We start from the raw sequence: 27287 nt of genomic DNA, 5'->3' as shown, positions 1-27287 counted from the left end.
CATTTTCCGAAAACATGCTTTTCTAGACCATCAGTTTCAAAGATATTGGAAAATTCGTTCATTGTCGGAAATGAATTTTCCCACCCGATCATCTGTATACAACGCAATTAAACCCGCTTATAACGTGTTCTACCAATTGAGCTTCTCCGTATATCTAATCCATGTACATTTACATACATATGTACATACCACATACAGTGAGAAGACAACACACTGTAGTGAACACTTTTCCGGAGAAGATTTTCTCCAGAAAAATAAAAGTTTTACCTACGACACTACGACGTGTTTTTCACGAAATCAAACTCGAAATCAAATTTATTGTGTTTTCTGTCGTGTTTTCGCGGAAGTAATGTTTTGATATTGGAAATGTTATGTGGTCCTGTGGAGCAAGCGAAAATTTAAAGTTATTTCTCAATGTGATATTTCCTTTTTCCTTCATTTTTCTCAACGAGAATTTTGAAGCCTCAATAGAAAATGTGTAATGGCGGTGAAAAAGTGTGAAAATTCCTTTGGGAAATGCAAGTTTTCTCGGTATTGAATGTGTTTTATAGAAAAATACGAATCGCTTCACTATGAGAAATCAGGATTCCTATCTACAAGAGGATTTGACGGAAGGATCAAACATTAAATGACTATTGCGGATAATATGGCGACTTGTTGGCGTTATAAACAATACTGGTGAAATATTTTATTGTTGTTATATAAAACCCAATTACAGGAGAAAATGTAAACCTTTTGGTCCATAAGGAAACAGGAAAATGTAGTGCAGTAGACCACCCCGAAAATCCGACGAAAGCTATTTTAATATCTGAACAAATTCACTTTTCTTCTGGAGTCTTATATCAGCTTTCAATATTTCTTCAGTGACGCAACCAACCAAGCGAAATCCCTGGTCCATTTCCTACTCTTTTCGCTTCTCGTTTAGATGCTCCACCTCAAGAATTTTTCGTTAATAATTTTCAATTGGCAAAAGTTTATCAGAAGAAGAGCCAAATGTGGAGGTTTTTTGAGTACGTTTCCAAAAATAACACATTAGCGGCGTAGCGGTCATATAATGTAATCAAAATCATATGGGAAAATCGAGTCTTCAAGTACTTGATGTTGTTATTCCTGCTTTATCGGACAGTGTAGACTTTTCCGATTACAAAAAATATGAAAAAAATTCAGGCAATTGACTAAGAAGCTCAAATCCTTTAGGTAAACTTTAGCGAAAATTGCTGATCTGATTCGTGTCATTGTAAAGTGTTTTTCCTTATATGGTCCCTCACAAATATTCGCAACTTTTGTAATTAACTATTGATGGACAGCATGTAAACAATTTGAAAAAATGCAGACGTAGACGGTAGATCAGCACGGTTTCTGGATTATTTTATTACTCGAAACGCGATAAACCCACTTCCGTTCAAAAACAAGGTTGAACATACGTAAGCTGGTGGACAAGATAAATAAGGTTAAAATAATAGGGTGGTATGCACCAGGCGCACTTTCTTGTCTGACCTTGTTTACTTTCCTTAAGTAAACAACTGCTTAGGTGATATCTGCTTTTGATGTAGCGACTATTTACCACCCACAATAAATAGAATTTTACAACAACAAGTTTTTCTTCCTTTTCTTGCGATTGGAGTTTGAAGAATTGGCATAAAGGAAATTACGCAATAGCGAGACCCACTCGATAGATTCTCTATTTTTCACCATCGCCTATGGGCAAGTAATTATTCTCACATCTTATTCATTTCTGTGATTGAAAATCCTCTTCAACCTGCTTGCCCAACTAGACTCTCTACTTCAGAAGCATTTTCACATCACTTCGAAGCTCCATTTTTTGGGCCTACAATGCATTTGCCTCCTTATCTAATCAATACCTGAAACTATGCTTACGGTAAGGTTTTTAAAGTTTTGTTGAAGTCTTACACATGGAAAACAACTTGCTACAAAGCCACAAAAGGAGCCCCGGACTGGATGGATTTTACAATGATGTACCCGGCAACGAAAATGGATGAACCATTAGCGGCTAACCGATAATCTGCGCTTACGTGGCAAATTTAGAAATAAAAGCTTAATTAACGTTCACGCCCCTACAGAGGAGACTGCAGAGTCGGAGAAGGATACCTTCTACGAGGCAGTTGAGCGGACCCTTGAAGCCTGTCCCAAGTATGATATCCAAAACATACTTGGAGATTTCAACAGTCAAGTATGAGCGGAACCCGTATTCAGGCGATACATCGACTCCCATAGCTTACATAGGGATACCAATGATAACGGACTGCGGGTTATTCAGTTAGCAGTATCGCACGAAATGGTTGTGGGAAGTACCTGGTTTGCGCGAAAAGTGGTCCACAAACATACGTGGGCCTCTCCAGACGGGACCACCTTCAACCGAATTGACCATGTGCTAATGGAACGCCCCCACCTCTAAGCCGTGATGAATGTCACAATATATAGTGGGGTCAATATAGACTCGGATTATTATCTTGTTGGCATAGTGCTCCGGGCTCGAATTACAACACCACCCCTTTGACAAGCAGATGAGAGTGAATACTGCAGCCATCCACAACACAAACCTCCGTAACACCTATCAGAGCGAAATGGATGCCGCAATAACCGCAGCTGACGGATATCCTGAAGGGCGTTATCATTAATATGACCACAAAGATACTTGGAACGGAACGGCTAGTTTCGCCGATGAATACCGAAAACCGAGTAATGTTGCATTCTCAAAGAAAGAGGGCACGCGCTGAGACTTATCATAAACTCCGTCGATCGGAGAAGCGTCTTCATACCAACAAGTCAGCAGGATGAGTCCTTATACACCTCGATGCTCATCCTGCCGAGAGAAAGGAAGGAAATCTGATTTCCGACAGAATAGGCTCAACAACCAAAATATCGGTGAGTTGGATGTACCGCCAACTAAATACGACGAACAAATTCTGCCACCATCATCCATGGAAGAAACAGTCCGCCTAATCCAATCTTAAAAATCATTAGCCGCCAGGAAGCGATGCAATTACTGTCGAACTGGTTAAATATTTAGGCGATCAATTACACCATGCGATTCATTAACTTATGATCAAGATATTGGACAGCGAATCAATGCCTGACGACTGGTGAAGAGGCATTACCTGTTCCATACATAAAAAGGGAGATATCGCGCAGTATAGCAATTATAGAGGTATCACCTTGTCGAGTACAGTCTATAACATATCTTCCGCTATTTTGTTAGGTCGGATAGCCCGATACGCGTAGAACATCATTGGCCCACACTAAAGAGGTAAAACTGTACGCGGCCATGAGAGAATTCGGTATCCCAACGAAATGGATAAGACTGACTAGGCTGACCCTGTCCAATGTGCGAGGCCAGACAAAAGCAGTAGGTTCACTCTCGAGGCCATTCATCATTAACAACGGTCTAAGGCAACGGCATGCCCTGTCATGCGTCCTCTTTAACCTGGCGCTGAAGAAAGTGATTCGCAAAGCAGATGTGAATGCGAGAGGCACTATTCTCTTCAAGTCCACCCAACTACTAGCTCACGCTTACGCTTCATCCAGATCGACCAGGCAGCGCGTGATCTTGAACTGGGCATTAATGAAGGCAAGACGAACTACATGGGGGCAACATAAGCGCCAAAGAGCAAAGAACAAACAATATCGAATCACAATGGTCACACGAAAACAATGAAGACAGGAGATTGCAGCTTTGAGAACGTTGAAAATTTTTCCTATCTAGGGTCGAAAGTCACAACCGATAACAGCTATGACAATGAAATTCATGCACGGTTGTTGACAGCCAACAGAGCCTATTTCAGCTTACAAAACTGTTCCGCTCGAAACGTCTGAACATAGGGTCAAAGCTCTTACTGTACAAATTTTTGATGAAAAAATTGGGAACTCTTGGTCGCGTTCAAGAGAAGAATTTGGCTCCTTCCATGAGGATGGACGATTCCGTAACTTACATAACAACAGGTTACGGTGGGCGGGTTACCTAATCCGTATGGATGAGAATGATCTAACCGAGAAAGTCAATGAGAGCAATATCTATGGTAAAGAAAGAAGACAGGGCAGCCCCTTCCTGAGATGAGGAGTGTGTGAGGAGTATTTGGGAATATCGAATTGGCGGACCTCGGTGCAAATCCGGGGTGTCTGGAGTTTCTTACTAAGACAGGTCCGGATACCGGTTGTTGCACCGTTGATGATGATGAAAGAGGCTTCACTCAAACCAAATTAGCAACAGATCAGATTTCCTCTCTACGACAAGCGATTGGAATATGGCCATCAGATGCGCCATCTCTCCATTGACTTTAAGGCCACCTATAATAACATAGCAATCGTAAAACTGTAGACGGCTATGAAAAGATTTGGTGTCCCAAGGAAATTGATAAGACTGACTGCCTTGGTCAGACGAGGACAATAAGGATAGAAGACTACAACTTTAAGACCGCTGATAATTTGGCTCTTATCGGAAATCACAACCACAGCCTGTTGGCAGCCAACAGATCCTATTTCAGCTTACAAAAACTGCTTTATTCGAAGCGTCTCACCATAGAGTCAAAGCTCTTACTGTACAAAATGATCTTCCCAGTTCTCATATACTCCTCACAGACTTGTGTTCTTGGGAAGAAGAATCGCGAACTCTTGCTCGCGTTCGAGAGAAGAATCCTCCGAAGAATTTTTGGCTCCCTACATGAGGATGAATGATTCTTTAGCCCACATAACGACGAAATCTATGAGCGATACCATGACCATCTGATTATTGATAAAATCCGGCTGAATAGGTTGAGGCGTGTGGGCCATTTAATCCGTATGGATGAGGATTATCTAGCCCAGAAAGTCTATAAGGGCAATATCGATGGTAGAAGAGAAGACGTGGTAGACCGTGCTTGAGAAGGGCTGATGGCGTTGGCCAGGTCGCCAAACAGCTTTTAGAGATATCGAATTGGTGGATCTCGGCGCAATGGGTGAGATGTCTGGAGTTTCTTGGTAAGTCAGGCTTAGACCGAATTTCGGTTGTTGTACCATTGATGAAGAAGTTTTCGTTTTCAGTTTTTAACTTCTGCTTTAGTTGTCCTACTTCGTAATATTTAATCGGGACACCATTTTTTTCTCCGAAGAACATCTTCAATAAATCTTTGATATGACCTTCCATCGCCTTTCGATTTGAGCGATTCTTTCAGATGCATAACATAACCGGAAGCGGAGTTGTCGATCTCTCACTTCCGCCTCCTCATCAGCACGTCCCCCTACGTCGGCGAAGCCCTTCATTTAAAATTATGTCAGGCCCGAATACTTTGATGAGAAGGCGCTGATAAATATTGTGGGGCTCACTGTCCATGTGCTACTCCCATATCAACATAGAGAGAAAATTGGAGCGGAACAGTGACAACTTGAAGTTGACGTTCAGAGTGGATTTTGCGGGGGTAATTTGTTGTGCAACATCAAGTTTGATGCCACTATTGACAGAAACAACGCCTCCTAGATATATAAAGTGATCGACAGTTTCAATGCTCTGGACATTATTACATATAGGAGGAGTTCTTCAGTCCAACCTTACTTGCCTTCTTTTTCAAATCCAAAGCCATTTGGCTACTCAGTGGAGGAGACATTGCCCAATAAACTCCTCGATATCCCTTGGTCAAGAAAGCGTGCAGAACATCAATGATGACGAAAAGAAATTAAAGCAGAGCGCAGACTATTCCAAAATTATGTTCCGGGTTTCGTTGTGTTTGAAGCCGGAGGATAGAGAGGAGAAACCAGCCTGCTCTTTGTCGATCATGCTCTCGAGATATCCCTTCATGGATTCCAGAATTATTTAAGATGCTATATGCCACCTCAGGAAGCACACACTCAAGACGGGTGTCACAAGACCATCCGCCGAAGACAACCAAGAAGGAAGAGCCATGCCGAAACCTTAAAAAAGAGGCGAAATTGATCGTGAAGGTCCGCCAGCAAATTTTGAAACTCCACCAAAGTGTTCCGTTGATACGTGCTTGCACACCTCTGTGCTAGCCAGGCTCAGGGATGTGAGGGGGTTTTTTGAACGCTTCGATTCCTTACGTGTCAATGGTAGCCTTAAAATGCATGTCAAATATAAAACCTCTCAGTTTCCTGAACATCACCATTAGTAGGGACGTCAGCAAATAGTTGAATTTTCAGAAATGTCGTAAAAAACAATTACTCGGAAAAACCACACCGTCAATGAAGGACAATACTGAAATGATATCTTTGTGGATGGTATAGATCCGGAAGTTAGCATTTATCAAATCAAGGTTGCAAGGGGAGTTTCAGCAGCGGTTGCATCTCCTCATATTTGAGAAAAATAAACTCCTTTGAATTAACGCTTTTACCGTTCTCAGAATGGGAAACTAGCATTTTTTTGGTTTCTTCGCCACCAAGAGGATGATAATAGAGAGTTTAATGATGATAATCATACATCATAAGCGATGAAGTCAAACTGTTGGATCCGAACACTGTTGAAAGGCAGCAGTCGAAACTACGTTCCTTGGCAAACGATAATAAGCAGACATGGATGCTATCGAAAATCCAATTTCCAGTTATCATTTCAGTGACGGGATTAATCCTGCGACGTTCACAAAGAGCTGAAGATGCTCGATCTACGGGCCAGACTATATATAGAGATGTAAAAAGTCTGTTAACAGTTTTCTTAGCATTGAACCAACAGTGTTTGGGAACGTTCCAATAAATGTTCACATTGTGCATTGCTTTCTGTCGATCAAACTATCGAATTTTCCATGCGTTTCAGAATTATTCTAGCTATTCTCTTTGCGGCGGCAGGGACCACACAAATACCCCTCGTCAAGATTGGTACGCTTTCTTGGAATCTTGACGATCATCTCCTTCTTCCGCTCTACAGGAACTGCAGGGGCAGCAATGCATCGGAAGTGTCCATTAGTGCATAACACTATACTGTTGTAATGTTCTCAATTTGGGCTAGATTCTCGCAGTCATTATCCTGTCTGAAAAAGGTTTCCAAGTAATGAGAGCACGTCTTATGGTTGCCGTTCTCATTCATACAACACCGGAATCATTCTTTCTTCCCACCATCTAACACCTGAATTTCCAACCTATTACAGTGGAACTCACGCTCAGATTGAAGAAAGCGAACATTGTGGTATGAGTTTCGATACCGTCATCGAGGACCAAAAACTAGCTCGTATCCTGATACGATAGCCAAGCTACGTCCGTCCTTAACCTTAAACCGAAAATTTCTATCCCTTTTCGTCATCTTTTACGACAAATAGTGAATACTATGAGTTATTCTTAATTCTCATGTTACAGGGGAGTTAGTAACTCAGTCAGAAGCAATAAACTAGGAGCGAATACTATTGAAGACCTCACTCATTCCTTCAGACGCCTATTTGTTACACGGCAACATTATACCGACTTGTTTCTAGTCCTTTCCTAAATGGACTTGAGACGTTTTTGGCATAGTAAGAATATTTCCAAAATATATTGTGTGAGTACCAAACGAGTAGTCCTGACCTAAAAAATGGTCAATGTAACCATATTATCAGAACATCAAAGAGAAACGACGAGACCACGAGTGAACCGGGTCAGCATTAATTTAACCACTTATGATACTAAATGTAACCTCAGATAGGATTCATGATCTTATGCCCTGTCTCAGATGGCCTCTTGGGTATTTGTGTCTGATTCATCTTTTTTTCTCAAATCAGACTAACACTGGAACGTGACCGTGTTAAATGACTCCAAAATGTTAATAACAGTAATTACATTAATTACTTTCACAATCATCCAATTAGTATCTAGGTTTAAAAGCGTGATAAAGGAATTCATTCAAGATCGTAACGTACATCTTTCCGTTCAGATACTGATTTACAGATAAATTCACTGCTATTCACTTTCCAGTGACAATACAAATCCTTCTGACACTAGCGAAATTTTAACCACAACTTTTTCTTGCGACTGCTTAGCGCTCTCCCACAATATCAGCTAACTTATTATATGTTTATATAGAGCGATACATACGAATTAAAATAACATCGTAAAAAGCATACTTAACCTCGCGGACTTAACTGAGACTGTACTTTTATTCATCATTATCATCAATAGCGCAACAACATCTTGGTTTTGCGCCGAGGTCCACCAATTCGACCTCTCTAGAAGCTGTCTGGCGTCCTGACCTACGCCATCGCTCCACCTGAGGCAGGGTCTGCCATAGATATTGCCTGGCAGACTTTCCGGACTGGGTCATCTCTACCCATACGAATTATATGTCCCGCCCACCGCAACCTGTTGAACCGTATTTTATCCACAACCAGACAGTCGTGGTATCGCTCATATACTCCATCGTTGTAGAGGCTACAGAATCGTCCATCTGTTCATATAGGATGCCAGTAATTCTTCGGAGGATTCTTCTCTCCAACGCGACCAAGAGTTTTTCTTGCTGAGAACCCAGGACTGGCGAGACCATTGTCTTGTACAGTAAGAGCTTTGACCCTGTGGTGAGACATTTCCAGGCTCTGTTGGCTGTCAACAATCGTGCGCGGATTTCGTCGTAAGATCTATTATTGGTTGTGATTTTCGACCCTAGATAGGAGAAATTTTTAACGGCCTCAAACTTGTAGTCTTCTATCTTCATTGTTTTCGTTTGATCAGTGCGATTCGATGTTGTTCGTTCTTGGCGCTTACGTTGTCACCATGCACTTCGTTGCCTTCATTAATAAACAGCCCAACATCTCGCGCCGCTTGCTTGATCTGGATGAAAGTAGACTGTACATCTCGGGTTGTTCGTCCCATAATGTCAATATTATCAGCGTAGGCCAGTAGTTGGGCGGACTTGAAGAGGATGGTGCCTCTCGCATTTACATCCACATCGCGAATTACGATTATAGGGCATCCCCTTGCCTTAGAACGTTGTTGATGTCGAATGGTTTCGAGAGTGATCCTACTGCTTTCATCGCCCATTGGTCAGGGTCAATCTTATCAACTTCGTCGGGATACCGAATTCTCTCATGGTAGCCTCCATATTTAACGCTGTTTCGTCGAGATGAGCACCGAAGTATATAAGCCTTCATCCTGCTGATGTATTGGTAAAACTCCCGCCCCTGGTGCGGCTGCTCTCTGCACTTTGTGGTCGTATCAATGATAATGCTCTTTAGGTGTCATTTGTTAATGCTTCATCATCTGTTAGCTGCGGTTATTGCGCGACCCATTTTCCCCTTATAGGTGTTACGGATGGCTTCAATAATCACTTTCATCTGATTGTAAGACGGGATTGTAGGCGGTGTTGTAACTCGGGCGCGGACCACTATGCCAACGAGATAGTAATTTGAGTCTATATTGGCCCCCTATATGCTCTGACATTCATCAAGGCGGCTTTCGATCAGAACGTGGTGAATTTCGTTCAAAGTTGTCCCGTCTGGAGAGGGTTGTTTGTGGGCCGCTTTCGCGCAAACCATGTACTTGTAACAACCATTTACTGCGATACTGCTAACTTAATAATCCGTAGTCCGTTATCGTTAGTATCTTTATATAAACTATGGAAGCCCACGTATCCTCTGAATACGGGCTCCGTCAATATTGACTGGCAAAATCTTCAAGTATGGTTTTGATTTCATACTTGGGACACGCTTCGAGGGTCTGCTTAACTGCGGTTTCCCCTGTGAATGTCAATGTGGCTTATATTTCTAAATTTGCCTCACAAACGCAGAGTGCATAGCAGCAAGTTTCAGTTTTTACCTACTCCGAGCATATAGTTTATGTAATATATGGTGTAGCGGCTCTGCTCCAGGAAACCGGTCCCTGTGCAACCTATCTCTTGCAATGCTGTTACATCAGTCTTATATTGGGACAGGGTATGGGCCTGTTCGGTCGTTCGATGTGTTATGCACACAAGAGAATACCTCCTGGTAATACTTTCAAATACTCTTTTGGCTCAATAAAAGTCCAAGCAGAGACTGTATCGGCCTATAAGCCAGACGAAATAATCAGCCTTACGTCAATTGAATTGGCATATGATTACTATCGGACACAGTTTTTGGGCGAGTCTCGTTTTTGTGGGTGCCAATATTCGTGATAGAAAAAATGTGTAATAAATTTTGCGGAATAATCGATAGTATCTTTTTAAGTTTTTGTTGCCTGTCTGTCATACGCATTTTTCTCAGAAACGGTTACCCTTACCCTAATTGTTATAAAATTTGGTTGAAAGGTTGGAACTTGAACTTGAGGGAGGATTCCCCATACACATAAAAGGAGGTGCATTTTTTCTTAACCGGGTATAACCATGTGGGATATTAAATGAAAAGTATCGATTAGCACATTAGTTTTGACAATGTTATCAAAGGGAGGGGTTTACTTTAAGGAGCCTTTCTCAGAAATTACTCAACCGAAAAATCTGAAAACAAGTCGGGAAACCGGAAGCTGGGCGCTTCAGTTATGAAAGGTTTTGTTTGCTTCTTCTGTGAGTATATTTGAGTACAGAACTTTACCATTTGTACGTAGCCCGTTATGCATGTGCATTTAGCATGTCTGACTTCCGACTTTAGTGTGATAATGATATTCAGTTGCAGTAAATTTACACGGTGAAGTCAACTTTGAGCTACTGTAACTTTGTTACTAATAATATGATTTTGATCAAACTTGAGGATAATATGTTTCATATTAATATTTTATACTACTACCGACTTTTATAACTCTGGGATAAACTTAAGGGGGCTTTTACTCAATTTCCCCAAAAATATGGTAATAGACTATTATTAACTTAATTTGAACAGACGATATGGAGAGTATTTTGAGGCCTGGGCACTATATAGAGGCAGCTTCACGAATTTTTTCAGATGTTTCGGTTGAGTAGTTTCTGAGAATGGGTCCGCTAAAGAAATCGTCATTTTCTACCCCCCCACTCCCTGCCTTTTTAACAAATCTCAAAACTAAGACCGATTTCGAAAAGTACTAATCGAGACCTTTCATTCGATACCCCACATGACTATATTCGGTGAACAAAAATTGTACACCCCCCTTTTACATATATGGGGACCCCCCCTAAATCTCAACGTAGGAGGATATTACTCACTACCACCTTCTCACCAAATTTCGTGTTAATCGGTATAACCGTTTCTGAGAAAAGTGCTTGTGACATACAGACAGACAGACTGACTGACAGACAGACAGACGGACAGACAGACATTGAACCGATTTTAATAAGGTTTTGTTTTGCAAATGATGGTGGTCCATGCACGTGGTACCTAGGCCTCAGAATACTCTCCGATGATGTCTGCCCAAATAAAATTTATAATTTCTTTTCTTTTCTTTCAAAATTTATTGCGAAGTCCGTTAAGTTCACCCTTGATTCGTTAAATTTTGTAATAATATATGTAGGATTTAATAGGAAGAATTCTACTATTATTACCAAAGATCGAAATTGCCTCTTACGACTCCTACTGCTCTCTAAGAGATAAAGTGTCAGCACCATATCGAATTGATTGGGTATATATATACCCAATCAATTCGATATGGTGCTGGTACACTACGAGGTATGTATAAATTAACCATCTTGTATCCAAATATTCTTACACAGAAGATCAAGGAAACCTTTTATGAATGAAGCGTCGGTTTGTAAGTAACTCTAGTCAATGGATTGTTATCATTCAACAAATATGAGGTTAGCTCTAGCTAATGTTTTCAGTTTTAGTCACCATCTGAACTATAAATCTACGTATAATCACCTTCCACTTCTATCTTTTTCCCACAATTGATTTCATTAAAGAGAATACTACTTAGCTATGCAGTACTCAACTACCCAACTAAGTGGAAACAAAGGTGTCGCTTCACATTAGGATTAAAAGAACATGTCCGCACTTTTCCATATATTTCCCCATAAACCTATTCAACTCTCATCAATCAAACGTTAATATGGCCAAATAGTTTGCATTTTCTCCAATGTTTCCTCATAGTCGTTACTATATTTTATAAACCTAAAAAGTAACTAAAGTTTTTTATGTAACTGCTTCTCAGATAACGCATAAATGGTTCACATTAGCCAGCCCATTGTATATGAAACGTCGCAATAAAATGTCTAACGCGACCCCAACGCCGCCACCACCACCACCACCAACGTCATCATCCTCGTCACCGTTAACGGCGTCCTTATCGAATGCTAACACGGTTAATAGTAACAACAACAATAATATCAATTATAATAATAGTAACCCAGCTAGTAATAATAATCGTCAGAAATTACGCCTAAGCCTTTTCGACTTGCAACACTCGAATTTGAACAGTTCCTGTGATAATCCTTCTTCGCAGGATGAAATGCCTACAAATGATGGATCATCGATAGATTCGGGTGGCCTAAATCGTTCAAATCATTTGCAGAAAATGCCGTCCAGCACGTATTCGGATTCGGAAGATGATACAGAACGGAAGGCACAAATTGATATGAACAACCGATGGAACGTGAGCGAGGAGGGTGTAAGTAGTGCATTGTAAACCTCTGCCAGTACCCAGAAGGCATGAACCTCGGAATATACCCCCTTAAACTTAATTACTGAACCATTCAATTGTGTTTCTCCACTTTCCTCATAGTTCGAAAAAATCGAAGCTTAATGCATGAAAAATATTTGACATCCATTATCATCCCCTTCAAATTCAAATTTTTCTCAGGGTATTATCTGTTGGGTTGCATATGTTGCATGTACTTTGAAATATAGACAGAAATATACATAAGCATACATAAACATACATGTGTGTCCGTACGCATGGTGGTGTTATAAATAAATAAATATCTACAAGATGTGTTTGAACCAACTAGAGATTTTGTCGTGAATATTTTCAGCAACTTTTTCAAACCCATCTAATATGACACAGAAAACGTAAATCGTTTTTTTCGAAATTCTGTGCAAAACTTTCCGGAATACACATCCTTCCAAGACAATGTACGCGCAACAGTCTGGATGGTATATCTAATGAATCATCAATGGTTAAGTTAATTTATTTTTTAACAGTTTGTCCAGTATAGTTACCTCTGCCGTTCCTCTTTCTTCATCATTATCGTGACCATAAGCCCCTTTCCGACACCATCAAAAGGTTCTGACGCGATAATGGCGTTTCTGCTCCTTTCCACCTGAAGGAATGTTAAATTTATTTGATTTAGGCTACTCTTACCATCGCTAAGGATATTCTAAAGATTGCTTTCCTTGCCGGTATCTACTTTTACATGTGAAGCAGAAGAGAAGTCAATCCCAAAAGGATCTCCGCGGATGCCGTTTGTCATGTCCTTGTGATACTCACATGAGCCATACTTTCAAGTTTATGTACCTCCTTGACTGTTGGGCCATGTTTGGTTGAGGTTGTCAAGATATATTCCAGCGTAGTACTTTCGACGTTGTTCCCAACGTGCGTCTTCCAGAGTAGTTTCTGTTCTAATGTGATTCCTAAATATTTGTCTCCTGCTTAACTTCTATGCGTTGCATTATGATGGCTTTCAAACGATCAAACTTGCTCTTCGTAATGAATATTATTGGCAATCTTGGCTGAATTGATACGCAGTCCCGGCTTCATGCACCAAGTGCTGGTAATTCTTAATTCCAACTGGATTCTGTCGGCAACATTTACCCTCACAGATTCATACGGCATCAACCGCGCAACTCTAGATTTTTACTCCATTATTTATTAACGTTCTCAGGAGTTCATCAAATGCTATACTCCATATTAGGGGTGGAAGTATCTCGCTTTGTGAACGATCTTGATCCGTATCTATGATGGTAAAATTGGTACCATTTGATACTTCTGCTGGCCCATTTTCTAACATTCTTCTTCTTTCTCTTTAGCCTTTGTCCCGTTCACAAGCAGGGTCGGATGGTCGTGATCGGTTCCACCATTTTATTTTATCAAAGGCATCACGCCTGGATGAAGTCACGAGGTCTCCAAATCACATATCAAAATATTGTTTTGGGTGGCCTTTTAATTGCTTGCCGTCGACTTCGATGTTCAGACCAATCTTGTCGAAGATGCCTCTCTTGCAGTTTATCCACTATCGGTGCAACTCCATATCGATCTTGGATATCCTCATTTCGGATGTGATAAAGGCGTATCACGCCACTAATCCAAAACAACATCTTCGTCTCCATTACCTCATTGTCTTTCATAGTCAACCAACACTAGGAACCATAGAGAGCGATGGGACGAGCGTGCATCACAAAAAACACCGGTTGCGCTAATGTGTGAAGCAATTTTATAAGGCACTTCTCCGTGGGCTGATCGCATTGACCCGAGATATTTTACTCACTCAGTTCTTAACAGGTCACTCCCATTGAGAGTAGATAGTACCTGTTTCATGTGTATCGGTTGTCATCAATACAGTTTTATTTAGATTCAATCTGAGACCTTGTTGCATAAGGCGATCATTCCATTTTTGAACAAGTTGCTCAAGATTACTTTTGCTATGAGACGCCAGGAAAACACCATCTGCATAAAGCAGTGTAAAGGGCGCTGGGCGTATGCCGCATGTAATAGTGTCCATACCAAGAACAAAGGGTAGTGGTGAGAGAGCGCTTCCTTGATGAACATTGAAAGAGACACTAAGCGGTTTCGATACAACGGCCACACTTCGAACTTTACTTTTTGTATCATAATAATAATCGTTGGCGCATCAATCCAAGTTGGATCAGGGCCTTGAAGTGTGTTAGAGCACTTCATTCAAGACCGTAACGGTACACTAGGAGGCAATGTGGTCGCATTGCGCTCGCCCGAGATTATTACCCTGATTTGACTCAGGTACTCATTCACAGCTGAGTCGACTGGTATCCGACGTCAAATCACCATACAAATTCCACTGCTACCAGTGAGATTTGAACCGCGACCTTCCGTACGACAGCCTTGCGCTCTAACCACTCAGCTGTATCATGGTAGAGCAATTAATCCCAGCGCACGAGTTCCTCTGTTATTAGGTTTTGTCGTAGAGTATATCAGATGAGTTCATGTGGCTCATGGTCAAACACTGGTGATGTTTCTTATGGTGTTTCTCCAAGAGTAATGGCACATCGTGTATTGCGTCAGTAGTTCCCCAGTTCTTCATAAACCCGGTTTAATTCACGGTTATTTCGCGTATCCGGCTGTCAAGAATGCGTTCAAAAATCTTCATCCTTCATCTTCATGGTATGGGACAGCAACCGGATCGACCGTTAATTTGAACACTGCTGAACTATCTTTCTTTTTCGATGTCGTTGTACTGTTGTACTTTCTTACCAGTCAGATGGTGTTCTACTTTCCCCAATAGCCCGATTGAAGAATTCATTAAGCCATAGTGTTGCGTCTGCTCTTCACTTTCCAAACCCTTTATGCGATGTAACCCGGTCATGTTGTTTTCAAAATTTAATTCGTTTTATTACTTTCTCGACTTCAGTTGCGCTGACAGGTAAAATTGCTCCAAATGTCAGCAGGGCTTGTGGAAGTGGAAGATGAACAAATTCTTCCACTGAAATCCCCTCGAAATATTCTCACCATCTATCCATCGCGCCTCGTTGGTTGGTAAGGAACATACGTTCGTGTCATCAACGCAACAGAAGTGCTCGATATCTTGTTCGTATCAGCGTTTGACAAATCAATACAGGTCTCTCTCGCCATCCCGAGATTTTTTGAATGGACCACTCGAGTGACAGCGATCGCTTTCTTTGTTTCCTGGTTGGCATTCTGGTAAATTGGCCAATTGACCAATGCTTTATCGTTGGGAAACTTGTAGTAGGGGCGTTTCTTTTCATGGACCTTTATTTAGACATCCTCAGTGCAAAGCCAGGTATCTCCGTTGATGAACCTTTTACCTAGCTGGGCGACTCCGAGGGTTCCATAAGCCGCTTTAGGGATCGTGTCTTCAACTTGATTCAAGGATTCTTCCATATTCGTTCGATCATTGCCTCGTTTTTCTCACGAAATCCCCACCATATAATATGCGGCGGGCCGTTGCGTTTCTCTGATTCGTTAGACGACAATCAGCAGTCAACGTTCAGGTGCGATGGTCTCATAGGAGACGGCCTTCCAGTTAGTGACGATGGCTAAATGTCGGCGTTCTATGAGAATATAGTTGATATCCGTTTTACACTATAAAATGTTGGAAGTTGAGACAAAAGTTCGAGGTACCATGTATTCATAAGTACAAGGGCATGGGTATCCGCATCGATTATATGCTCGCCACCGTCATTGCGTGCTCCAAACCCTTTTCTCCCATGGCAGATGTTGCCATTTACATTTTCACCCACATGACAATTAAAATCGCCTGCAATGATGGCATAGTCATCAGGCGGCACGCTACAGGTTTTTACATGGAAAAGCCGCCAGAAGGTATCTTTCTCTCTGTCTATGGTGCGTATTCGGTGAAAAAGTGAGAAGTGCGATCAGCTGATATAATGGGGACCTTCATCAGCCGGTCATCAAATCTTTTGACTTCTTTAATGGCATCACGGAGACCTTCTGAGGTGTCAATGCCAATGCCGTATTAATTGTGTGGGCTACCAAAATAGAGAAGTTTATAACCATTTTTACGGTGTTCACGATCTATGCCGTAGCTTTTGGCACTAAGCCATCAAGTTTCTTGTAAAGCGCAGATGTCAATGCGCCTTTTCCAAAGGGTTCTTGGGAGTTCTTCGGTCTTTCCAGTGAGGGTGCCAATATTTTTCGTGCAGACACGTATTTGATTTGCTTAGACTAATTTACTTAGGTCCTAACGCCGTCCGTGAGTCAAGAACCATTCTGCCGCGTTGACTGAATTAAACGCCCTAGTAGTTTTCCAAGGCTTATGACTGAATACGATTTTAACAACTTTGAATGCATTTGCTTAGTCGGTCTGTCGCGGGACCTGTCACCAAGAGAGATGAGGTGGAATTTTGTATAGTGGACTGACTCCAACTATACTTAATTTCTCTCTTTTCCTGATCTCAGTACTTTTTTTTTGTTTAACTGAGGATAGTACGAAGTTCGTTGCCTCAAACCCTCCTTCTTTACTTGGGCCAGCATGCTATGTAAATAACTTGGCGGATTTCCTGTTATCCAACATTGTGCCCATCCATAGCTTTTTCCGGCTGCCTTGCGAAGTAAGGAATTCTGAATCTGTGCATCCGATTTGTTATCAAAAGCACTTTCCAGTTCCGATTGATCGCCTTGCCTGATAAAGAGGTTGTGATAGATGTCAGAGATTTCACGTTAGAGCTTTACTCATGTGCGTTGTAATAAGGATCTTTTACCGAACTATTGAAGGTTTCTTGGTAGTTTAGTTGTATAGAGGTACGGTCGGTGACAGTCCGTTCAAAAGAGGATTTCTGCTAAAGGGCTCTCTAGGGACCCTTGAAATTATGTGCATCTTGCCTCCGTAAGCTTATATCTCGTTTGTCTCCATAGTGAAATACATGTCTGCAAGGGAATGTGAATGGTGGCACCTACTTTGGATGGTTTCACGGCAGCTAAGGAAGATCTCATATGAAGTGAAGCAGACAAAATATTATAAAAATAAAAGAGAGTATGAATGAAATGGTTTAATGGAACAATACCATGGATACTGAACAAGCCGTAAGAAGAAATTACCCGGTCTAGATTTCTACATAAAATCAACAAAAATCAACAAAGCTCATTAGAAATTGAGTGTCATTTACCAAGTGGAAGAAGAAACCTAAGCAGGTTTCGCTAAAAAATATAAGAATTTTCAACCCATCCTCGGAGGGGTGGAAACTTTATGGAATGAGAAGGAGAGCTCCTCCCTCTTCAAACCTAATGAAAACTTATGACGGTCGCAGTCATTATGGCCCCTCCAGGGGTTTTTTTCATATCATCTTGGTAAAATTTGGTAAAGATATCAGATTGGTAAAAGAAAGAGGAAGATGCCACCTTTCTTATCCCCGTGCCGCCTCCAAGTGGGGCTATTTTCATGTGAAAATAATAAATTTCTATTTTGAACCCTATCCACACAGAGTTAAAGAAGTGTATAGAGGCAGAAGGGAGAGATCCTCTCTCTCAAGCTCCGGTGAAAAATCGCGGCGGTCATACCCTCCCCTTAAAAACTTAATGGTGCTTCCCTCGAAATTTGAGAGTAAAGGGGAATCTAAAAGGAAGAATCGCTTAAATCACATAACGGTCACTACCCCTGTAAAAAGTTACGGCGCTCTGAAAAAGGGCTATTTTCATATCATTAATAAGCTTATTGGTTAATCTGTGCTGCAATATGCAAGGGGGTTACAGAAGGAGGCCGCTTCTTTGTTCCTCCACCCCCTCCCGCACCCACGCGGTTCATAAGTTTTGAAAATGTGACCCCTACGAGTTTTCATCGGCATTGAAAAGGGAGAGCCTCCTCCCTCTACCTCCATAAACTCCTCACCTTTCCGAGGCTGTAATTGAAATTTCAACCTTTACTAAATATAATTTTGTTGGGTGTTATGGATTGTATCTTTCGCGAACTGTATTATTGGTATTTGAACTATCTGTCGCGCGATCGAATACCGTTTTTAATAATTTTAATTATCGATTATTAAAGCCCAATAAAAAATCATGAGAAAATATCAATTAAATCCTCCGCGAAGTACAAAAATGAACCATTTGGGAATTGGCAAGTGCTGGTTCTCTCTTGAACTTAAAAAAATTAGTTGCTCATTATAAATTTCTTAGGCTACGTCAAGCGTATATTGGCAGATGCTTCCTGAAAATATTCCAAACTTAGCCATTCGGTTTGTTAACACCGTAATATACTCATAGTATTTAATATGTTTCATAATCAGATCGCTATTTCTATAGAACCTAGTCTTGCGTATCATTTCTGCTTATACATATCTATTCGAGGCCAAAAATCATTCTCACCATCGTCCGGTTCACGGCATTCCTATTATTGCTGAACCATTTCACTTTTCATTCCTTACGTCACATTTAGAATACCAGTTTATTCTGATATTTGCGGTTCATTAGATTATGGGAGAATTCCCCAAATTCTCTTTTAAAACTCCTACATTCGACAAATACTGCAAAATTTACGAAAAAAAAATTAAGTGAGTCATAAACCATCTTCACGGGAGCCTCAAACATATGTAAACATGTAGCAAATGTATCATTCGAACGGAAAAGCATTTCTCGAAATCCGTGAACACCCTGTGCTTCCTCCACATTCACCTGTTGCCAAAATTCATGGGTTCACTCATCGTTAGTCGTCATATTAAGCACAATTGTTTTTATTGTTTGGTGAGAAAAAAATCTGAAGAGCATTCTCGTCATCAACATTTCTAAATGGCACCAGCGATTTTCTCGGAAAATTCATGACAATTCTAAGAAAAGCGTCGGCAGTAAATTCATATATGAAAATCTGAAACCCACGCATTCGAGTACAGGCAGAGTATTTTTCAGCATGCTAGGAAGCGAAATGAACGAGGAGTAAAAGATTGTGGGGTTTGAATTTTCCAGTCTTTTGAAGATGATAAGAGAAGTCAGGGAGTTACACTTTGAACCCTTGAAAAGTGAGTGACATTCAGGTCCGCTCACTGAATTTGGCTGCAATTTAAACTCGATTGAAAGATTTTTTATCGACATTGCACAAAGTATCGGATTGCGTCTGAATTTTTCAGACTTGCTGTACACAGCACTTTTCAGCCAGCCGATGTGTCATGTAATCCGGCACTGAAGACATCTGCTTCAAGATTTTGGCAATACATTCTATGTTATTAAGACGCGTCAATATGTATCGGGCGATGCAAAGGAAGCGCGTTGCATGACCATATGCTTCTTGACTGCACTAGAAATGTTGAAAGAAAAACTTGTTAATTTTACCTCAGTCCTCCGTTGAGTTTATTTCATTTCACATGAAGTAAATTTTCAACACCTCTATCCCTGCCTTTGACTTAGAAGAAAACTTTTTACTACCAAACAGTACCTAAATCTGCTTCAACTCTTCTCTCTTTTTAGTCGACGTCTACTTTAACCATTCGTTTCAATCTACGAATCCCTCCAGTAATTTTTGAAGGTAATTCTTCTTTTTCTTCAGCCTTGAACGGGACACAAGCGGGGTCTGCTCTTCGGGATCCGTTTCGCCATTTGGCTCTATCTATGATCTGGGTGCAATCTCGAGGCTTTTAAATCTCTATCCAGCGTATCAAGTCACCGTTGTTTCGGCCTGCCTTTTGGTCGTTTACCATCGACTTCGATGTCCAGACCAATCTTGGCAAGGGGATTCTCGTTAGCACGAATTGCGATCGATCGATACATCCCCGTAACAATCGCGGATATCCTCATTTCGGATGTGATCAAAACGTATCCCGCCACTAGTCCAACGCAACATCTTCGTCTCCATTACTGCAAGACGCCGTTCATTGTCTTTTTTAGTCGACCAATATTCAGAACCACAGAGAGTGACAGGACGTACGACATTGCGGTAAATTTTAGATTTGAGACGTTCGTTGATCCGTCGATCACAAAGAACGCCAGTTGTGGAAGGCCACTTCATCTATGTTGCGTTAATGCCTGAAGCAATTTCATAATGCAGTTCTCCATTGGCTGATAGCGTTGACCCGAGGTATTTAAATCGCTCAGTTCTGGGCAGATCATTGCCGCTGACAGTGATTGTGCCTGTTTCATGGGGGTCGTTCGTCAAAAATTCAGTTTTGTTTAGATTCAATCTGAGACCGTGTTGCATGAGGCGATCATTCCATTTTTGGACAAGTTGCTCGAGATGATTTTTGCTATCAGATGCCTGCTGATTGTAACTATCTTTGGAAATTTAAGTTTCGTTTTTATTGGGAGAATAGCCTATGGTCAAAGCCAGCACTTTGGTTGGCTTCGCTGAGGAACTGAGCTGAGCTGGGAAATCCTGCCCAACAACCAGTACATCTATCTGCATCTGGCATTTACCTTGTCCTTCTTTCTGAACATGTGTCTTTTCTAGCTGAGCTTAACATCGAGTGTCATACCTAAATATTTGACTTTCTTGTCCATTTATAATGAATTTAATTTGATTCTTTTTTTTATTTTCTGCTGTTTTTGTTTCTGAAAGGTCCCTATGCAATTTATACAACAGACCTTGGTGTCATACTTTATCAAAGACCTGGGCGACATTGAGAAAAATGACCGGACGCACCTGCTTTATAAGGTTTTGTGTAAAAAAAGCTCATTAAAATGGTTTACTGTCTATCCGTCTGTCTGCCACACGCATTTTTTCCAATGCATTTTCTATGGGATTCGTGGTCCTGGACACATGTTGGGTTGTGTCGCGGAAGCCGAATTGGTTGGGTGGTATTAGATTTCGATCCACAATGATTTACTTCAGTCTTTTAAGGAAAAGCCTTTCAAATGGCTTGGCTTTAGTAGCGAGTAGCGATATTTGTCCATACGATTCGACTCTATTTGGCTCCTTCGTTGGTCTGGGAACCATTATAACTTCGGCCACTTTCTATTATCGGGAATGTATTTTAATCTGTAAGCTGCATTAATTATTCGTAATAATTTGATTAGACCACTTTCTGTCAAATTTTTTAGTATACACTTCATTCCTCCGAGCTTTATTAGAAGGCATATTTGTTTTAATTTCTATCCTCAATTCACTTAGGATCACAGGCGCATTGGGTAATGGTCCACTCTTCTGACTGGGGTTAAATACGTAGACACTTGTGTATCTAGAGGCTGGAAGGTACTTTCTAGATGCTCCGCGAACAGATTTGCCTTGCCCTATAGAAACATATTGCCCGTTTTCCTGCTTAAAAAGTAAGATTTGTTGTTTTTTGCGTCTTTTTAGATATTTCGCGCTTGTGTCTTTTTTTCTGTCAGATTTGAGATGCATCTGCTCAGGGAGTCGTTTGTATATTTTTTAATTAAGGCCTTTAGTTCGTTTGTCAGGGTTATGGTTTTTTTCTTTTCCGTTTAGGGTTTTTTTCTTTTCCGGTTTTTTTTGTTGTGCCATAGTTTGCAAGCTCTATGGCTCTCTGGAATTAATTCGATAACCTCAGCAGGACAGTGAGTGTATTTTTTAATCAGTCTATTGTGAGCAGGATTGCTTTTCCAGGCTGCATTCTCCTCCTCTTCTTCATCGTTAACAATCGATCTCCTCCTCAAGTTGATAAGTTGTGTTGATTTGGTCATTTATGCACACGTTTTCTTGGATATGCTTTTTGAATACTGCCCATTTTGTTTGTCTATTAGTCAGCCTGCAAGGCTAGTCTTTCCTCCTCACTTTTTCGCTGACCAGCATCATAATAGGTGAGTGATCGGACACCATGTTTCCATTATTGACAACACGGATGTATTCGTCTGAGATTCCCTTACGAAGAAATCAATGATGTCGGGTGTTTTCGTTGCGAGTAGTATTTAGGCTTACCGCTGAAGTGAACTTTTGTGCTCCTCCTGCTTCAAAAAATTATCTGCCTCTGGATGTTGTTGACCTAGATCCATGTTCTATAACTTTAAAATTTTGTATTCCATCTGAATTTATCACAATCTAAGATGTGTATCACGTCATCATATAAAGTGAACTCATATGAATGACGGATATCAATAAATATTTTATTTTGTTGAAAAAACGTGCACAGTAAATTTCTCACACCAAATGAACACAAAACCTTTATACCGGAAACGTTCAGCATCCGGTATTCCAACTTGCTTTTTTTTGCTAGTGCTAGAAACTTTGAAAATACTGCAATCGATCTTGTCAACCAAATTGCAGGATGATCATATATCATGTTCTTGTTGTTGCTTTTTGTAGTGGTTCACGGCGGGGTTCACGACTTTAAACCTCAAGACCCGAATAGAAGGCTAGAGTCTATGACGCCAGCGATCTGTTGATCTAGATGTAGGGTCGAATTTCTCTTGATTTGACTTTCGCCTCGATCACATGCTAGGCAGGACACTACCCGAGTTGATTAGTCATGTGCCACAGGCTTACGATGATTTAATTTTCTCAATTTTTCCTTACTCTCTATCTCTCTGAACTTATGAGGTGTGAGAACTGGTATGTCATGGTGAAATATAAGTAACAACCAGCATTTAAAATTTAAAACCCAAAAACCACAAACATAAATTTCAAAAGTTAGACCAAGGGTAATTATGCGGTGTTTCCAACGATTAATTATTTGAAATAATAAAAAACTTGTTGTTTCACTGGTGTAGATATTTATTCTTGCAAATACCGATGTTTCGGAAACCACTTGTTCCCTTCATCAGTTCTAACAAGTCTAGATTTCGACTTTTGCTATTTCTACGAAATTAGCTAAGTCTGTAATGTGTCCGCTAGAAAAAGTTTTGAAAAGATCAGTTAACGTTTTGAATTCCCTGGACTATAATTCGAAATGTTCCTACATTTAAAGATAATGCGATCGTTAGTCCCCCTATTCCACAATCTTTATATAAACCGGACCCTAATACACCAATTTTAAGAAGGAAAGGCTTGTTATGCCTTATTTTTCCTCTCAATCTTGCCTAATCCTTTTGGAGATAAGCGTGAATGCGTCTGACGCAGAATGGTTTATTTTCCTAGACTTAAGGGAGCTTTATCTTCCGAGTTGGCTAACTTTTTACCAGCATTCTTTGAGTGGGATAGGGTCCATTGGAAATGGCAATCAATTATTTCGAATGTACTTAGGCTGTTACGTTTTCACCTGCTAATATAGTAAGTTCCATTGTGGGCTAATAGAACATTGCTAGCGTGTAAGCAGTCAGTGATAATCACAATTTTGGCCAGCTTTTTAGCGTTGGATGCTACAATTGCAGGTCTATGCGGTTAACTCGGCTGTTAGAATGGAAATCCCATTGGCTGAAAGCTGTGACTGCCACCACTCATCCCACCACACGGCTATAAGGACCCTGTAACATCTATATCCAGTATCGCGAAACTGACGGAGGCTAATTGTTAAGCCTTCAGGAAGCATTGTTCTGCTGTTTGCTCCTTGGAAATGTTTAATTCTTGGCTTTAGCGAGTGGTAATGTACAGGTGGTGAGCGCTGTTAATATAAGTACTCTGGTTGCTCAGGCTGCAATGAAATTTTTTGAAGACTACAGAATAACCATTGTTCCTAATTTCGGGTTACTTGTTTCAATTTTGATGATTTCCTTAACTGTTATAATAATCCTCTTCCGCCTTTCAAATCAACGCGATAATTACTTAGCAACACGCCTCTTAATGCCATGGAAATAGCCCCTTTTTGGAGTGCTATAACTGTAATACTACAAGCCCAAGGACCTTTCCCTTGGGTCTATATGCCTTTGGGAGTTAATCAAACTCTACCACGATAATATCAAAATTCACCCTTTTTTAATATACTATGCTATATCCATTTTTCTAAGAACTTATCTCAACACAGCATGCGACATTTTTTCCCATCAAATTTCGCTCCTCCTAATAGCTATTGGTTTCTCCGCAATGTTCCTTCTCCGTAGATCATTTCAAATGCACTCCCTGTTGGCGCTGTCGAAAGCCTTCTTGCAATCAATGAAAAACTGACGGAGCGGTCATCTAAGCTTATTATTTATGGCAGCTTCTGTTTTCCTCACCAAAATTATTTTTGCATGGCCCACAATATGCTGCTCACCTACTTTTCAAGGTTTTGTGTGAAACAGAACCTTATTGGAATCGATTCAATGTCTTTCTGTCTGTAATACCCGATTTATTCGATAACGTGAATCCTTTTACATATAGCAAGGGGGGAGACTCCCAATATATGTGAAAGGGGGATGTTATTTTTTTCACAGAATGTGGGGTATCAAATGAAAGGGTTCGGTTAGTACTTTTCGAAACTGGTCTTATTGTTGTTATTAGATGAAACATAGGGGAGTGAGAACTCAAAATGTAAACTTGGAAAAGTGTAACAGGTCTCATTCTCGGAATCCAGCCAACCGAAAAATCACAATGGTGCACCTATGCAAAATCTAGACATTGTTTCAACACCATTGATTAATATTTTTTCAGTAAACATTTTCCTCTCTCTCCATTCTTAGACCGTTATTATTCAATAGATTTTACATAACACAAATATAATTCCATTTTTTAAAAACCGTTTATAGATATTGTAAATATCCATTTATTCTTGCTTTCTGATCAATCCTCATATTCTTGCTGCAGTGAATCAGTAGACAATCAATCACTCTAGATAATTGTAATTGTTGGCGCTACAATCCAGGTGGGTCAGGGCCTTCAAGTATGTTAGAGCATTTCATTTAAGATGGCAACTGTACGGTACTCTAAAGTACCTTGTAGGAGGCAATGTGATCAACATTTTCTGTATTTCTTTAGGTCTTATTTTCCTTTTTTCCTATATGTGGCCATATTCCCATTTTTTTCTTTGGATAAGATAAGTGAATGTATCTACCTGGGTTTTGGACTCCTCCCCTTACCGGCTAAACAGTAGAGAACTAACCTTTTGGCCTATTATTCTGGGCTAAGTTTCCTATTCTTCCCCCTCAGGGTGCATTTAAGATAGGCAACCCACCAAAGGGAGGGGAGAGGAGGAAGGAAATTGTTCAACAAAATCCAGGCCAAAGTCAGCCTACTCCGCAAGACTGAGAACCCGAGCATAATGCAGAAAACGTCTCAATTTGGCAGTGCCCCAACCAATCTGAAAATGCTGCCCAGAAAGAGCTCCCTTGGATCACTCTCGCAATCGGTTCTGAGACAGTGCAGTAGGCAGACGACACCCGTAGAGCTTCCCATCTCTGTTCTGGCGCAAGACGCTTAGGATTGACACGGGACGCAGGGTCGAGATTATTTTTTAGTCAAGATTACTACTTTAGTTTTTTCCTACGTAAGGCTGAATTGCATCAATATTGCCAGTCTGCTTTGTGCTTGCTCAACAGTGCGTTCAGCAACAAGTACCGCAACATCATCTGCCTAACCGACCAGGTGCGACTCTTTTGGCATGTCCAGTCTTATTAGAGTATCGTAAGATGGATTTCATAGGTCCAGCCTTAGAATGGGTCCCTGTGACTACATAATCTCTATCTTCCTCTGACTATCCAACGTTTCATAGGGTAAGGAGCGATCTCTAAGATAATCCCTGAATATTCGCAATAAGTATAATATATTTGGAATCTTACGCGATCGAAGGCATTTGTGACATGAAGCACTACGAACAGCATTACCTATCGATATCAATGCTGCAGGTAAGGATCGAATACGTCGAACACCAGGTCCGCCCATTCGTGAAACACCAGTTTATATACTTCTGCCAAGATAATTTTCATAGAGAGGACCGCCTCTTCCAGCTCTTGCATGCTTTTTCCGTCCAACCGAACAGGATCCACCAATACATACACGGTCAGGAGCCTTGTGGGGCAAGCAAGCCCAGAAGGATGTCGTTAGCAGGTTGAGTACCGAATTAACGACAGCGCCACCACGCGACTAGCGCGGCTCAGTCTGATTCAAGGATTTAGACGAATTTCCCTATGTTAACCTGCAACCTTAGACATATCCGACTGGTTAGTGCATACCGTGAGGCAGCGTCAATCACTTCGAACGCGTTGTTTGATAGAAGCTCACCGTGAAGTTTTCCAGAACTAGCCCCCCATCTCCGATGACATCACTTCCTTCGCTGCCTTGGAGTCGGAACGTTGGCGCGAATCCGATGTTTAAAACTTCGACCCCAATCCCGCCGACATTATCAGGCATTAACCTCAACTGGCTGCGAATCCGAGCAAGAGGAATTGAACATAGGATCTCTCACGGAGAGGCAATTAATTTTGGTAGCAGTTCGCTTATGTGGACTAAACAAAACTAGTAACCCGCGCCCGAAAGCCGTAAGCTATTGCCTGCAAAAGCTGGTTAAGCTGGATCACGGATCTTATTTCTGTCGTTATTAAAAACACTTAAAAATTTGACTTTGCCACAACTTTTTGTTTCTAATTTTGAAGCTGGTATTGTATTTATATTACAAATAAATCCAGATTCAGATGCAGTACAATTCATGAAGCTTAGATTGGATTGTGAGTATGGTTGACGCATCATACGATAGTACAACTAAATATGCATTATCTACATATTTTCGCATACATATGTCGTTTCGTTCATTTTCCAATCAGCCCAACATTCAGGACGGCATAATGTTGTTCTGAACACTCAGATAAATTTTGAAGCGGATAAATTCGTTCCGTGCAAAATTCACATTACATCTTTGCCAAACATCTAATTTCATTCTTCATTCGCTTTGCCATCAAATGAAAATACAACCGTCCCAAATTTTCCACGGGGAAATTATGCGTTTAATGCAATGCCACTTTGCCTTGTGACTAATCGTCAGAGGAATGCATCGTTCAGAGAGATGCATTTTCCCGGTGACCTTGCTCTGAATTTTCTAGTGCTTTGTACCACTTTCTGCACG

The 27287-nt window shown here is 40.8% G+C and overlaps 1 protein-coding gene across 1 annotated transcript in view; it reads left to right on the top strand.

Annotated features, from left to right (window-relative positions):
• The window catches only part of LOC119659076, a 305119-nt gene that overhangs the window by 257454 nt on the left and 20378 nt on the right, over nt 1–27287 (top strand). The gene's annotated exons all lie outside the window — the stretch shown is intronic.

This window comes from Hermetia illucens, chromosome 6 (assembly GCF_905115235.1).
Source record: "Hermetia illucens chromosome 6, iHerIll2.2.curated.20191125, whole genome shotgun sequence".
Classification (NCBI taxonomy): Eukaryota; Metazoa; Arthropoda; class Insecta; order Diptera; family Stratiomyidae; genus Hermetia; species Hermetia illucens.
This window is presented reverse-complemented; position numbering and strand designations above follow the sequence as displayed.